Here is a 12,419-nt window from a genome sequence, read left to right as displayed (position 1 = left end):
TTCACTTTCATGGTTTGCTTGAATTCAGGTTTTCTTGACCAATTCCTCATTTTCCTTCAAAATGCTGCATGCCACTTGAGGCTCGGCAGCTCAGGACCTGAGCGTCACCTGCAGCTCCCTGCATGCCATGTGCACTGGGCTCCCGACGTTCTTCAGGCCGTCCTCTCGGAGAAGCTGTTGGAAGACTTTCATCAGGAGGACTTTTGTTCTTGTCATATCACAGGCTGTGCTGCACCTGTTGGACTTGGCGAAGGCCCGTGTCGCCCGTGGTGCCTCCCAGCCTTCCTCCCTGGGTGGCTGGAAAGCTGCACGCTGTACAAAGGTACAGTTTTCATTTGTCATCATATTCCCGTGAAGCAGAAAACAGTAGCAACAACAAAACCAAAGCATCACAAAAGTAAAGGCAGACACACAGACCCACAGAAGGAACTGGAGCCCCAATAACCCTGGGATCCCCAGTTCCATCAGCCCATTCATTTCCTGTATGGTTTCAGCCCACAAAGGTGGATTTCTGTCCTTTGTGATTGGGTGCTCCCTCTAATGGATGTGGCCATGGCCCCTGGGGACGCTGGGCTAATATCTCTCTTTCTTACAATGTTTTTCCTCACTTCTGTGAGGAGTTTCCCTCAATTCTTGAAAATGTTCGTCTATTCATTTTCTTGCTTGCTTGCCCTTTTCTTCATGTGTCCTCCTCTTGTGACACATGTCCTCCTGTTTTGCCTGTTAATCCTGACATCTGGATCAGGCCCTGTCCTGGGTGTTTTTGTGGGTTTCTAATAAACCACTGGTCAGGAATCGAGTGCTGATTCTGCTGCTGAATAAGTGACTGGTAAAACTTCACTACAGGTTTTTCCTACAGACCAGAGGACAAGCCTCACCAGCCATCATGAACCAGGAAGTGTTGTGGCAATGGCAGTAAATACTCAAAATGCAAGAAGTTTTCAGTGGATTTCCCCCAGACCCAATACGTCAGTTCATTCCTTCACCTCTTACTCAACTTGTACTATTTGTGAGGTTCCATATTCTCTGAGACTGGTTCCAAAACCCCTGAGAAGCAGCTGTGTGTCAAGATATTAAAGATACAATGAATAATCTCTTCCTCCAAGCTCAGTCCTTTTTTGATGCCTGTTTTTAATTTCCCAGGTGAAAACTCAGAAATCTTTGTCGCCTTTCTGTGTCAACTTTTCTCTTTACAGGTTATTCTCTACAAAATCTCTAAAAATCTTGTCTACAGCGGGCTTTATGAGCCTTCACATGGGATGGGGACAGAGCCTTCCTCTCTTCCTGTAAGCATTCCTGTTGGTTTCCTAAAGAGTGGCTCTGCCTCGGCCACAGTGGGCTCATATTTAGGGGATGGAAGTGTCCACTAGGAGAATCTCCTCATGGAAGGATCCAGAGTGTAGTACAAATGTGACTCCATTTGTAATTGGACACGGGAGAAAGGAGAAGCTGAATGAAAAGTAAACTTCCTGGACAGTTGGAAGGAGGGGTGGTTGTGCAGAATCCATGAGATCCGTGGGCAGATGGGGAGAGCAGGTGAGTGAGTGGTGGCATTTTGCTTCCACTGTGCAGAAGCATTGTGCCCCCACCCGAGGTGCATCTCGTGCTTTCTGGACATAAAAGTTATTTGATCAGGTTGAAAGGTGTGATATTTTAAAATGTGAAGTTGTGTTGCATAGTAAAAGTGTTTAACTTAGTTAGTATTTGATGTTTTCCTAATTTATTCATTAGCTTTTCATCTTGTTCTAAACTTAAAAAAAATTTTTTTTCAATGTTTATTTTTGAGAGTGAGAGAGACAGAGCATGAGCTGGAGAGCGGCAGAAAGAGAGGGAGACACAGAATCAGAAGGAGGCTCCAGGCTCTGAGCTATCAGCACAGAGCCCAACGCGGGGCTCAAACCCATGAGCAGTGAGATCATGACGTGCGCTGAGGTTGGACGCTTAAGTGACTGAGCCACCCAGGTGCCCCGACATTTTTTTAAAATTCAAGTCAGTTAACATATAGTGTAGTATTGGTTTCAGGAGTAGAATTAAGTGACTCATCACTTACCTAGAACTTCTTAATGGCATGTAAAAGACTTCTCCTCCTCCTCCTCCTTCTTCTTCTTTTTTTCTTTTTCTGAAATCCAGACATGTGACCAGATGACTACAGTCAGTTTTGTCCACGAGAGAAGAGTTAACTGATCACCGCCTGATCACCTTTATGAATCTTTATGTTCACTATTTATAATGATTTCATTATGAACCCTTTCATTTTTAACTATTTTAATCGTTTTGGCGACCTTAAAAATTCCTTTTCTTATTCCCACATGAGAGGAAGTTTACCTGGCCAAGTCCACAGCAAGCTGAGAGCATCTAGAGAATGTCTCCGTTCTGAAAAGAAGATTGAAATGGAACTTGAGAGCGGAAATGAGCACTTGTAGTGAATAACTAGGCAAAGGGCATTTCTTCTTGAAACAGGGCTGCGCACGTCTGCCCACGAAGACATACTTCCTCATGAGTGAGAAGGAAGGAGAAACAAGAAGAGGGAAAACGCCTGAGGGTGTGGTCCTTGCTACAGAGAAGGAAGGGGCATCAACCAGTTCCTGTGAGCTGCACAGGGTCCTGGGTGCAGACTGTGTTATGCCCAGAATTCGTGATCCCCAAAGACCACCAGGGAGCCGAGTCCGATGCAAAAGCAAAAGAGCCTTTATTCGAGCTAGCTTGAGCTCAGTCCCCTACCTGCACCGACGCAGCGGTGAGATACCAGGGAGAGAGAGCGAGTTTCAAAAGCACAAAGGTTTTATAGGGGTCTAGGGGCAGCCGATTGGCTGGGGAAGGGGCGTGGCCTCGGCCGATTGGCTGGGGAAGGGTCAGAGTCCTGTTACGCAGGTCGCTGGGCGTGTTTTGATCAGGAAGTTTGAATGGGTGAGAGGGAGGTTACTCAAGGGGAGGAGGCGTGGTCAAGGTGAAGGACACAGAACAAGATGGAGTCGGCCGGCATAGGCCCGCCTTTTCATTCCCCCCTTGTCATGTAGCTTAGGGACCCAATCATGGGACCCGCTGCATTTATGGTGACAAGGGGAACAGAGTTTGGAGGTTTTACGCTAAGTTCTGGGAAGCATATGTCCCTGGGGTGGCTCTGGGAGGTCTAATTAAGTATTGTCCCCGAGCTGTGTCTATGATCTGCCAGGTGATGTTTTGGGGGGCATGGGGACTCCTGGCAGCATGAGCAATGACAAGCAGAGTTGACAGAGTTACCAATATTAGGTGGGTCGAATGCGCTGTAGCTTGAGCTTGAGCGGGTTGTGTTGGTCCCGACTGATGGCCCATCGCGTGACGAAGTCCTTCCGGATCGAGGAGGGGTCCGCTGGCCGAATGTGGGTGTGATGGACCCAGGTCACGATGCTGTCTACTTTGAGAGCGGTGGGGGTTGTCAGCACCATGATGTAGGATCCCTTCCAGCGCGGCTCGAGGGTCTCTCGGTGGTGCCTCTTGACGTAGACCCAGTCTTCCGGCCTGTACTGATGAGGTGTCGGCCTCGGGCCAGCCTCGTATGGCACGGAGGCGCGGCCAAATGTCCTCATGCGCCCTCTGGAGCCCTCTCAAGGAAAGAAAAAGTTCTTGATCTTTAAACTCAGCAATAAGTTCAGCTCGAAGGCTGGGAATAACAGGGGGTGGCCTGCCAAACATGATCTCGTAGGGAGTAAAACCCAGAGTGTAAGGAGTGTTTCTAACCCGGTAAAGGGCGTACGGTAGGAGAGTCACCCAGTCCCCACCAGTCTCCATGGTTAATTTGGTAAGGGTCTCTTTTAGGGTTCTATTCATTCTTTCTACCTGTCCTGAGCTCTGGGGCCTATAAGCACAAGGTAATTTCCAGTTTGCCCCCACCACCTTGGCTACTGCCTGTGTTACCTGAGAGATAAAAGCTGGTCCATTGTCTGATCCTACCATGGCAGGAAAACCATACGTGGGTAAGATGTCTTCTAGTAGCTTCTTAGCCACTGTCTGAGCATTTCTTGCTTGGTTGGGTATGCCTCCACCCAGCCAGAGAAGGTGTCTGTAAATACTGAAAGATATTTAAAACCATACTTTCCTGGTTTGACTTCAGTGAAGTCGACTTCCCATTGGGCTCCCGGTCTGGTGCCTCTGAGCCTGGTTCCTTTTTTATTTGATGTGGCTCTCACGTTGGTGAGTTGGCAGGTCTTGCAGGCAAATACAACTTGCTCTATTTTGGTGTCCTGTTGGTGAATCTTGATTCTGGCATGTCAGATTAAGTCTTTTAATTTTCGGGCCCCCATGTGAGTAGACCGATGCATGTGCTCTAATACTGAGACTCCGAGCTGGTCTGGCAGCACGAGCTCCTTGTTAGGTGTATACCACCATCCCTTTATCTCCTGGGCCATGGGGAGTTTCTTGATCTGCTGTAACTCCTCCTGGGAGTACTTGGGCTGGTCTGGTAAAACTGGGTCTCCCGGGTCTGGTAGTTGTATGGTCATGGTGGGGACTAAAGTAAGGGCTACTGCCTTGGCTGCCTGGTCAGCCTTTCAATTACCTCTAGCTACTGGGTTATCGGCTTTTTGGTGCCCTTGGCAGTGGATAATGGCTAGCTTGGCAGGAAGCCATAAGGCCGTAAGCAGGTTATGTATCTCCTGCTTATTTTTTATAGTCCGTCCTTCTGCCGTCAGTAACCCCCTCTCCTGATAAATTGCCCCATGAATATGAGCTGTGGCAAATGCATAACGGTGTCTGTGTAGATGTTAAGCCATTTTCCAGCTCCCAGCATCAGCGCCTTGGTGAGGGCTATGAGCTCTGCTCGCTGGGCTGAGGTTCCAGAGGGTAGAGCCTCCGCCCATATGGTGTCCGTTTCGGTGACCACCGCTGCACCCGCATACCTGTGTCCGTCTTGCACAAAGCTGCTGCCATCAGTGAACCAAGTAGCCTCGGCATCGGGGAGGGGCCGGTCAGTCAGGTCCGTCCGGAATCCATGTACTTGTTCCAGGAAACCCGCACAGTCATGTAGTGGAGCACCTAGGTCAGGATCCAGCAGCAGGGTTGCAGGATTGAGGGCTGCACTGGGGTGGAACCGCACTCGGGAGGGTTGAGTAGGAGGCTCTGGTAACGAGTCATACGTGTATTGCTCATCCATCTATCCGGAGGCTGTTTCAGGACCCCTTCAATGGCGTGTGGGTCGTGATCCAGATCTCCTGTCCTAGGGTCAGTTTGTGTGCGTCCTTGACTAGGAGTGCTGTCGCCGCAATAATTCTTAGGCATGGCGGCCAGCCGGCAGCCAGCGGGTCTAGTTTCTTAGACAGGTAAGCCACTGGGCGGTTCCAGGGGTCTAAGGCTTGAGTTAGAACCCCTTTTGCTATTCCCTATGTTCGTCTACAAAGAGGTGGAAGGGTTTCATAATCTGGTAGGCCCAGGGCTGGGGCACTTAAGAGGGCCTTTTTTTTAACTGATTAAAGGCAATTTCTTCTTTTTCAGTCCATTTAAATGTTTTCCCCTCTTTGGTAGCTTCATATAGGGGCTTGGCAATCTCAGCAAAACCTGGAACCCAGAGGCGGCAGTAGCCGGCTGATCCTAGGAATTCCCTCACTTCTCTTCGGGAGGTGGGAGTAGGGATCTTTAGGACGGTTTCTTTTCTGGCATCTGATAACCGCCGCTGTCCACCCTCCAGGATATATCCCAGGTAACTTACCCTCTCCCTGCATATCTGAGCCTTCTTTGTGGATGCCCGGTACCCTAAGGCCCCCAGGGTAGCCAGCAGGTCCTGGGTCCCTTGCTCACAGTCTTTGGCTGTATCGGCAGCAATCAGGATGTCATCTATGTACTGTAGGAGGGTGTGGCCAGGGTGCTCCCTTCTGTACTCACCCAGGTCCTCATGTAGTGCCTCATCTAAGATGGTGGGTGAATTTTTGAATCCCTGAGGTAGCCGTGTCCAGGTGAGTTGCCCACTGCAGCCCTCCTCCAGATCATGCCACTCAAAGGCGAACAAGGGTTGGCTCTGGGGTGCCAGCGGCAGACTGAAGAAGGTGTTCTTTAAATCTAGTACAGTATACCAGACCCTGGAGGGCGCCAAGGAGCTCAAGAGAGTATATGGGTTGGAGACAGTTGGCTGTATGTCCGCGACCCTCTTATTTACTTCCCGGAGGTCTTGTACCGGTCGATAGTCATTTGTGTGAGGCTTTTTGACCGGCAGTAGGGGGGTGTTCCAGGCAGACTGGCAAGGAACTAGTACTCCTAGGCTTCGTAGTCCGGATGTGTGGCTGGTTCCCCTTCCGGGCCTCCTGAGACATGGGGTATTGTTTGATCCTTACCGGACTCTCTCCTGGCTTGAGATCTACCAGGACTGGGGTCCTGTGAGTGGCTAGTCCTATCCCCACCCCCACCCCCCCCCCCCGTCTCTGCCCAAACCGAGGGGAATTCTTGTAGCCATCTGTCTATATTATCCTCTCTCGGGAGCGCCTCCTGGTGGAGGAGGTATTCATCCTCCAGTTTCATGGTCAGGACCTGGATGGGGTGGCCCTTGCCATCGGTGACCTGAGGCCCCCCTTGTCTGAAAGTTATCTGAGCTCCAATCTTGGTCAGTAAGTCCCGTCCTAACAGCGGGTATGGGCATTCTGGTATTACCATAAAGGAGTGGGATACCCGGGCCGTTCCCAAATCTACTGTTCTTCGGGTAGTCCATGAATACTGGCTCATACCAGTTGCCCCTTGTACCCAGGACTTCTTGTTGGCTAGTTTTCCTTGTGGGGTGCGGAGGACCGAATGTTGTGCTCCAGTGTCGACAAGGAAGTCAATAGGGGTCCCCTCCACTTTAAGATTTACCCTGGATTCGGGGAGAGGTTCCGAACCCCGACTCCCCTAATCACTTAGTTCATCCAGCTCTAGGATTTTACTCCATCAGTCTTGTTTCCCTTCCCGCCGGCCCTTTTCGGACAATCTCGGGCCCAATGCCCTATCTCCTTGCAGTATGCGCACTGATCCTTCTGCAGTCTCTGTGTCCCCCCCTTGGTGGTTCCTTGACCTTTTCTTGCATCGTCTGCCAGCTGCCAGAGACGACGGTCTCATTCCTCGGGGAAGTCAGCAGTGATAGCTAGTAGTATTCTGGCCAGGTCTCGAGTCTGCTTACTGCTGGCAGCCGCCATGGCGCGAGCCTGCTTGTCCTCAGGAGGCTCCCGGTTATTAGATACCTTTTCGGCTACCACCAGTAAGTCCTGCAGACTTTTTTCTCCTAGTCTGTCTATTTTCTGTAATTTTCTCCTAATGTCATGGCCGATTGGTTTACAAAGGCCATGATAACAGCTGCCTTGCTTTCCGGAGCCTCTGGATCCATGGGGGTATAGGTACAGAATGCCTCCATGATCCGTTCTAAAAAGGCAGCCGGAGATTCATCTTTTCCCTGTTGTACATTTCCTACCTTTGCCAAATTGGTTGGCTTTCTAGCAGCCATTCGGAGACCCCCCATTAGAGTCTGGTGGTAGACCCGGAGCCTCTCCTTACCTTCTGCCATGTTGAAATCCCACTGGGGCCGAGTTAAGGGGAAGGAGGCATCTATCTGAGCCTGGTTGGTGGTGGGATTCCCGTCTGCGCCCGGAACTAGTTTTTGGGCCCCATTGAGGATTCTTTCTCTTTCTTCAGTTGTGAACAGGACCTGCAAAAGCTGCTGGCAATCGTCCCACGTGGGCTGATGGGTAAAAAGAACAGAGTCTAATAAATCAATAAGCCCTGCCAGTTTCTCAGAAAACTTAGGATTCTGAGCTTTCCAATTGTAGAGGTCACTAGTGGTGAAAGGCCAATAGTGATGGGGCTGATTCCCCTCCGCATCTGGGGGTCCGGTGGCTCGCAGGGGCAGAAGAGTGGAGTCGGTGGCGGAGGCGGATTGCTCCCTCTGAGCCCTTTGTCTGGTAAAGGGCGGGCTTCCCACTGGAGCGTTTCCTCCTCCCGCTCTTGGAACAGCGTCTGCCTCCCCCGGAGGGGGAGGATGGTGTTCTTCCGGCATCCTAGAGGGGTTATACGGGGGAGGAAAAATTAATTCTTCTTCAGTACCCCCTGTAAGGCAGGGTAGAGGGGTGCTAAAGGCTGGATAAGACTTTTCTTCTTCTCTGTCCCCTGCAAAGCAAGAATGGGTTTTGGCTCCAGAGGGAGCAGGGCTAGGAAGGGCTTAAGCCAAGAGGGTGGGTCTTCTACAAGGTCCTGCCAAGTGATAATGTAAGGGAGCTGATCAAGATGACCCGTCTTAGGCCGAGAGATGATACTCCTGACTCGGTGGATGGTAGGGAGGTCGAAGGTCCCCTCTGGTGGCCATCCGACATTGAAAGTTGGCCACTCGCTAGAACAAAAAAACTGCAACCGACCCTTTCGGACACTTAGAGGAGTAGTCTGAGTCTGTCCCATAACGTCTGTCCAGTAAGTCCACAGAACAAAACAGAGAAACACAAAAACAGACAAACAGAGGGCCCCTAGAAAGTCTTCCAATTCCATGGAAGCAAAACTGCAAGCTAGCTTAGACCTTTGAGGGGATTCCATGTCCCTCCAAAACCGATGAGGGGATTCCACGTCCCTCCAAAGACGACGGCCTCACGCTGACCAGCGGGAGCGACCCGCCTCGTCTCAGACCTTTGAGGGGATTCCACGTCCCTCCAGAAGGGAGAATCGGAACGTCTTCCGAAACTCCCGGCCCGTGGTCCTCCAGTGCGTCCACTTAGACCGCGTCGGGCACTACCAGAATTCCAGAAATGAGCTCACACAGAAAAGACAGAACAAATGGACAGACACTAACCATGGCCAGTCAGGCTCTCTGGGTCGGGGGTCCCTCGGGGGTCTTGGGGATCCCGGGCCGAGCCCCCAAATGTTATGCCCAGAATTCGTGATCCCCAAAGACCACCAGGGAGCCAAGTCCGATGCAAAAGCAAAAGAGCCTTTATTCGAGCTAGCTCAAGCTCAGTCCCCTACCTGCACCGACGCAGCGGTGAGATACCAGGGAGAGAGAGTGAGTTTCAAAAGCACAAAGGTTTTATAGGGGTCTAGGGGCAGCCGATTGGCTGGGGTAGGGGCGTGGCCTCGGCCGATTGGCTGGGGAAGGGTCAGAGTCCTGTTACGCAGGTCGCTGGGCGTGTTTTGATTAGGAAGTTTGAATGGGTGAGAGGGAGGTTACTCACGGGGAGGAGGCGTGGTCTAGGTGAAGGACACAGAACAAGATGGAGTCGGCCGGTGTAGGCCCGCCCTTTCAACTGCAGGCGCAGCTGGTAACTCTGCTCCAGATGTGTTGTTCCAGGCAGAGAGAAAGATGGAAAACAACCCCAACCAGTTCCCTGAGGCAAAATCTGCATGACACCAAAGCCAGCGAGACTTTTTCCGGAAAACAATAAAACAAATATTAAAATAGTGACTATCTGCTGACCTCATTTAGGCACACTTTTGGGGAAATTAGGTGCACAGACTCAAAATATTTATAAACAGAATCCAACACCCGACGAAGTGGGATTTACCCACACAACGTAAGGATTGTCTACCATTAAAAATCTCTCCATAGGCGCCTGGGTGGCTTGGTCAGTTAAGCGTCCGACTTCGGCTCAGGTCATCATCTCACGGTCTGTGAGTTCGAGCCCCGAGTCGGGCTCTGTGCTGACCGCTCAGAGGCTGGAGCCTGTTTCAGATTCTGTGTCTCCCTCTCTCTCTGCCCCTCCCCTGTTCATGCTCTGTCTCTCTCTGTCTCAAAAATAAATAAACGTTAAAAAAATTAAAAAAAAAATCCGTAGAATCCCTTACTTGAACAGACGAAGAAAATAAAACCACATATATATAAATAATCACGTCCAGAGTTACAAAAAGAGCATTTGATGTCTTGAAATGTCCCCTATGATAAAACCTGACCAGCCTAGAATGGAGGGAATGTGGGTGCAAGCAGCCTGCAGGGCACTTATTTGCTTCTGAAGGTTTAAAAGTATTCCAGTGAGAACCAAGGACGAGATGACCGCCCACTGGAATCTTCGCTCTTCTGTGGAATACTACAAGCCATCCTTAATCCAGGAAGGCAAGGGAAATAAGGAGGCATGGAAATAGAAATTGAAGAAAAATTATTATTATTTGCAGATCATATAATTGTATGCAAGAAAATTAAAAAATAAGCAAAACAATGGGAATAATAAGAGAGTTTAGGAACTTATCTAGGTAAAAATTTAACGTATAAATAAAAATCGTAAGGATTTTAAGAAAATGAGTATCTTCTTATTCTTGTTTTTTTTTTTTTTTTGAGATAGTATGATTTCTACCTAGAATTAGAATTCTAGGAATTGGAATTTAATTGGAATTAAGAGTAAATAACTGGAGCTAATATAAAAACTTCTGGGGCCCCTGGGTGGCTCAGTTGGTTAAGCATCTGACTTCAGCTCAGGTCATGATCTCACGGTTAGTGAGTTTGAGCCCTGCAGCAGGCGCTGCGTTGACAGCTCGGAGCCTGGGGCCCGTTTCAGATTCTGTGTCTCCGTCTCTCTCTGTCTCTCCCCTGCTTGTGTTCTGTCTATCTGTCTCTCTCTCTCAAAAAGAAACATAAAAATTTTTTTTTAGCAAGTTCTTGGGGCGCCTGGGTGGCTCAGTTTTAGCATCTGATTTTGACTCAGGTCATGATGCCAGGGTCTTGGGATCAAGCCCGGAGTTGGGTTCTGCACTGAGTGTGGAGCCTGCTTGGGATTCTCTGTCTCTTTCCCTCTGCCCCTTTCCCCTGCTCACAACCTCTCTTTTCTCTCTCTAAGATAAAAAAAAAATAGAAAAAGATTTAAAAAATTTGGCAAGTTCTTTAGCCACAAAATAAATATTAAAAAGTCAACAGCACTTTTTATATAAGCAACAAGAGAAAATAAGGTAAAATTAAATGCCACTTATAATAGCAACAAAATCTATAAAATAGCCAAGAATCAGCTAAAGAAAGAATATATGAAAATTCTACAGAGAAATTATAAAAACGCTTAACGATCCTAACAGTATTTCTAATTCATCAGAGTTGGATGAAAGGAGTTATCATTATAAAAAAGCATACTTCTCTTTAAATTATTCTATAGGATCAGTAAGTTCCTAATTAAAATTCCAGCTGGATTTTTGGAGGCACATAGCAATTTAATTTTTATATTATATGGAAGAATAAATGACTACAAATAGATTTGAAAGAGTAGAGCAAAGATTTATTCGCAATGGAATAAAATCATAAATGTAAAAGACAGTACTACAAAGTTAGCAGCATAGAACAAGGCAGAATATTTTTATGACCTATTGGTGAGGAATTATTTCTTAAATTAAGTTCCCTAATTGGAGGCTGCAGAGCCTTGGCGAGAAATGGCCCAGGGTGGTCATTCACCCGCCTGCCATAGACATGTACACGGCCCCCATTCAGCAGTGGGGCAGGCTCCAAGGGCTTGGTCCTTCCCAGGGACCCGGAACTAAGGGGGGTCCTGCCAGGCAAGAGTCCTGGGTTCTCCTCCCTTAGGAGACGGGCCTGTCCAGGAGGAGTGGGGGCAACACGGATGATTTCACTGTTTTGCAAATTGTTGCTTCTGTACCACGAAGTGTATACAATGGATGGGCTTTCTGAAAAAACAAATACACAAAAAATAAACACTGTTGCATTTTCCTTTACAAAATCAAAGCTTTCTTGTCCACCAAGTATACACGGGACAGAATTAATGGTGGACGACTGAAAGAAGTATTTGGAATTCTAAAAATAAAATACGCATGTACACAGAGCACTGTGGTAACGTCTTTAAAACAGTGCTCAATGAGACATGCTAGTAAATAAAGCGTACAGTTTAATACCTTTTGTGGACATTGAACTTGTATACGTCAAAAAACACCACGTTTTCTAAGAACACACAGGAACAGAAGGACAGCCCATCAAGACAGTAAAATGTGGGGAGAAGGGAGTGGGGGGATGAACAGATCAGGTAGTTTACAGAGGTGGTCTGCTCAGACCAAGAACTGTCCGGGGGCCACAAATGAAGGAGAATATTTGCTCAACTATCTGCGCTTACGATTCTACAGGCAAAACACAACAGGACAAAACAAATATTGGAAAACGTTTTAAAATTATGTTCTACAGGGGCGCCTGGGTGGCGCAGTCGGTTAAGCGTCCGACTTCAGCCAGGTCACGATCTCGCGGTCTGTGAGTTCGAGCCCCGCGTCAGGCTCTGGGCCGATGGCTCAGAGCCTGGAGCCTGTTTCCGATTCTGTGTCTCCCTCTCTCTCTGCCCCTCCCCCATTCATGCTCTGTCTCTCTCTGTCCCAAAAATAAATAAACGTTGAAAAAAAAAATTATGTTCTACAGAATAAAGAGACTGAATTGGGATAATGGGTTGCACCATGGATAAAACGCCAGGGAAAAAAAGACATAAAAATATAAAATATTGTATCAAGTACTTTCATTTCTAAACACAGAATCAAAATGT

The 12,419-nt window shown here is 48.5% G+C and overlaps 1 long non-coding RNA gene across 1 annotated transcript; it reads right to left on the bottom strand.

Annotated features, from left to right (window-relative positions):
- Positions 1-2,422, bottom strand: LOC125155734 (uncharacterized). The gene is made up of 3 exons (XR_007148331.1): positions 2,326-2,422; positions 2,051-2,119; positions 1-312 (listed from the first exon to the last, which is right to left on the bottom strand). It is a non-coding gene; the product is annotated as an uncharacterized LOC125155734 (long non-coding RNA).
- Positions 2,423-12,419: the final 9,997 nt, after the last annotated feature.

The sequence above is a fragment of the Prionailurus viverrinus genome, chromosome F1, assembly GCF_022837055.1.
Source record: "Prionailurus viverrinus isolate Anna chromosome F1, UM_Priviv_1.0, whole genome shotgun sequence".
In the NCBI taxonomy this organism is placed as follows: domain Eukaryota; kingdom Metazoa; phylum Chordata; class Mammalia; order Carnivora; family Felidae; genus Prionailurus; species Prionailurus viverrinus.
Note: the sequence above shows the minus strand (reverse complement) of the source record. Positions and strands in the feature narration are given on the sequence as shown.